At 50.4% G+C, this 3,712-nt stretch overlaps 1 pseudogene; it reads left to right on the top strand.

The window, feature by feature from the left end:
* The first annotated feature begins 1,045 nt into the window (after window positions 1-1,045).
* LOC110588032 lies at window positions 1,046-2,003 on the top strand (annotated as a pseudogene).
* The last annotated feature ends 1,709 nt before the right edge of the window (window positions 2,004-3,712 follow it).

Raw genomic sequence — 3,712 nt, 5'->3', positions numbered from 1 at the left:
GCTGGGATTCAATGGGCAGGAAAGACACTCGGAGGTCATCGGGGCCACCCCCAGCATGTTCCACCTCCCCGGCAGGGCGCCTCCGACCATACATCCCGGCTGCCCAGACACGCAGAGGAAAGCGGTCCCCTAGCTCCCCCTGCTGGCTGAGTTGGGAATGGCTGAGAAGCCAGTGCTGCCAGAATTGCAGGAACTTCAAGATCTCCCTGACTCCTCCGGGAAGATGCAAATTTCGCTGGAAGGGGCTTCGGTCTTTCCAGAATTATCTTCAGTACCTCCTGCAACATGCCTGCCGTTCACATACCTATCCCCAACCAATAGCCACAATCCTGTCTCTAAGAGGTAGAAAGACGGTCTCAATCACTCACCACACGTTGGCTGGGGCTACAAGGAGTCTGCCCTCCTGTGAGGCACCGCGAACATCTTTATGTTACATCTTTATGTTACATTGCACGCGCTTTGGAGAAATTCACAGTCTAACCCGCGGGTCGGCAAACTACAGCCCACCGGCCAAATCTAGCCCCCTGTGTTTCTGGGAAACCCACAAGTATGACTTTCACATTTTTAAATTGTTTTAAAAATCAGGGGCGCCTGGGTTGCTCAGTGGTTAGCGTCTGCCTTCGGCTCAGGTCATGATCCCAGGGTCCTGGGATCGAGCTCCGCATCGGGCTCCCTGCTCCGGGCTCCCAGCTCCGGGAAGCCTGCTTCTCCCTCTCCCACTCCCCCTGCTTGTGTTCCCTCTCTCGCTGTGTCTCTCTCTGTCAAATAAATAAATAAATAAAATCTTTTTTAAAAAAATCGTTTTAAAGATCGAAAGGTGCGGAAGGGAGGCGGGCACCTTCCTGGAAAAGAAGCGGGTTGGCCTCGGCTGAAAAGCAAGCCCGACACCAGAAGTGGGAGATTCCAGAACTGGATGTAAAAACCCTTTCTTCCTGGAGTTTTCTGGACCCAATTAAGATGTTGTACCCGGTCCGGTTACCCTAGTTACAGGCGTCGCAGTTTGTCAACAGAGAGAAGGGACTCAAGAGGCCTGTTTACCTCAATCATGGGGTCTTCTTCAAAGGGTCTGCTCACCCAGGTTACTCAGTTCTGGAACCTCCTAGATGATCTGGCTGAAAGTAATCCTGAGAGCTACGAGTTCATTCAACAGCAGCTGAAAGAAGGGAAATAGCTCTGTGCCACCCCAGAACCACAGTTCTGTCTACAAACCAAGATCCTGAAACCAAAGGAAAAAGTACTTTTTATTAACCTGTGTCAGTGGAAAAGGATCCCAGCTCCCCAGTCAGCCATTCATCCAGTACCTCTAAGTGTTGGCAGACCAGAAGATATGTCTGAGACATCAGATGTTTATACAGTCATCCATGTTGCCTACAATCCTGATGTTCTCCAAGCAGCAGAAAAGGACCAAGTGAGAAAAGATCAATTAATACGGATGACCATGAAATGCACTGAGGAACAATTCCAGTTCACTCTCTCATACTCTTACAGTATCACTAAATTTAGAATAAAAGGAAGCATTCAAAGGATGAAACAAAATCTGATGGGAATGCAAGCTGACCCCACAGATTTAAGAGAGAAAATGAGAAAGGAACTAACCCTTGAACAGGTAAGTAGGAATGTGAGCAATCCAGATCACATTCAGCTTTTATTGCCAAAAGGTGAAGTTTCAAGCAAAACAAGGTATCTGATTGAGATTTCCAGTACAGAGATCCAAGTAGAGATGAAGGAACCAGCCTATGAATTAAAAATTGTGGCTGACCAGGGCGCCTGGGTGGCTCAGTCGGTTAAGCCTCTGCCTTCGGCTCAGGTCATGATCCCAGGGTCCTGGGATTGAGTCCCGCATCGGGCTCCCTGCTCGGCAGAGAGCCTGCTTCTCCCTCTCCCTCTGCCTACTTGTGTTCTCTATCTCTCTGTCAAATAAATAAATAAAATCTTTAAAAAAAAAAATTGTGGCTGACCAGAATGAGAAACCTCTGGAAACTGAAATAAAAGTTGAATTACCTGGTATTAAAAAAAAAAAAAAAAGAGTACACTTACAATGATGAGAGCACTGAATAATGCATAGAATTGTTGAATCACCATATTGTACACCTGAAACTAAGAGAACACTGTATGTTCACGATACTGGAATTAAAATTTTAAACTTAATTTAAAAAAATCAAAAGACTATTTCGTGGCCTGTGAAACAAGCTCAGAGAGGTTGCTCAACTTACCCAAGGCCACACAGCCAAGAGGCAGCAGAGCTGGGTTCGAACGCAGATCTGACTCCAAAACTCACACGTTTCTACTCCCCCAGGTCCCCTCTAGGCTCACAATCTCAGCATCTCCTCCCCCTTAACAGAGGAAAAAATGTGGTTCATGGAGCTCGGGTGACTTGTTCGCATGGTGATCAGCCAGAGTGGTGAGGAGGGACTTGACCCCTGGCATCTGCCTGCAAACACAGTGCTCCATTCTAGACTGCAACTCCTGACTCTGGATGGGACTGATTCTCTGTAGAGATAACACCCAGTAGTAGCACCGAGAGGGAAGGAAGTAACGGATTCATGTTTTTCTGCAGGGGTCACTCCTGCCAGTCCCATGCTGATGGTTCTTCTGCAAAATGGGTATAACCCTCCCGTGAGAATAAGGCTGCCAGAGAGAGGAACCAGGCAGCCCCTCCCATGGCATCCATCCCCCAGAACAACCCTGCTGTCCTGGTACACATATGGAGGAGCCACGTGAGGTTTCCCCTGGAAAATTCAACTGTGCAGTTAAGGAAATAAAGCTTGCAGATGACCACTCGGAGGAAGACTGTGTCATTCTGAGCTGGCCCCAGATCCCAGGGCTGAGTGAATGGGCTCCGGCTGCCACTGACCCAGCACCTTGAACGGCAGAGATTTATCCCCTGGAGGCTGGAAGTCCAGGGGCAAGATCCCCACGGGCTGGTTTCTTCTGGGGCCTCTCTCTGTGGCATGGAGACAGCCACACTCCATCTGAGTGTTTCCATGGCGTTCTCCTTCTAGGCACGTTTATGTCCAAATTTCCTCTTCTTATAAGGACACCAATCATGCTGGATGAAGGCCCACCCCAGTGAAGTCCTGTTACTTAATTACTTCTCTAAAAACCCCATCTCCAAATAGAGTATGTTTCAGAGATGCTGGGAGCTCAGACTTCTGCATATGAATGGGGCAAGGGGTGTAGGGGGGACCCAGTGTAGCCCAGAAGAGAGCATTAGGGCACCTGGCTCGTCTGTCTGTCCTGCAGAGTCCTACAAGGAGGGACTACAAGGAGGGGAGAAGGCCCGGAGTCCACTCTGAGTGGAGGGAGGGCTGATAAGGGCTGGAGGAGGGCCCAGCAGGGCTGCCCTGGATCCTCCCAGCCTGCTGGGCACCCAGACTTCAGTGGCCAGGATTTATCACTGCAGTCACCAGGGTAATTGGAAAGAAGCAGGCTGTCAGGCGCAGGACCTGAGGACTAAATTTCAGCAGCGACACCTCCTGCCGGAGCCCCACCATTCTCCATGAGTTATCACCCCGGGACCCCCAGCCCCTACTCTGGGCCCTGCAGAGGTGAGTACTTGTCCATCTGAGAGGTTTTTCAAGGTCTCCTGTCTGAGCTGGCTGACCTGGGCACTCGGGGAGGGGGTTGGGAGGAGAGCCTCTGCAACCCTTGCAGGGGTTCGGCCTCCAACTCAGCCTTCCCTGCACAATGCAGCCCCCTGGACAGCCCACCC

This window comes from Neomonachus schauinslandi, chromosome 5 (assembly GCF_002201575.2).
Source record: "Neomonachus schauinslandi chromosome 5, ASM220157v2, whole genome shotgun sequence".
NCBI lineage: Eukaryota > Metazoa > Chordata > Mammalia > Carnivora > Phocidae > Neomonachus > Neomonachus schauinslandi.
Note: the sequence above shows the minus strand (reverse complement) of the source record. Positions and strands in the feature narration are given on the sequence as shown.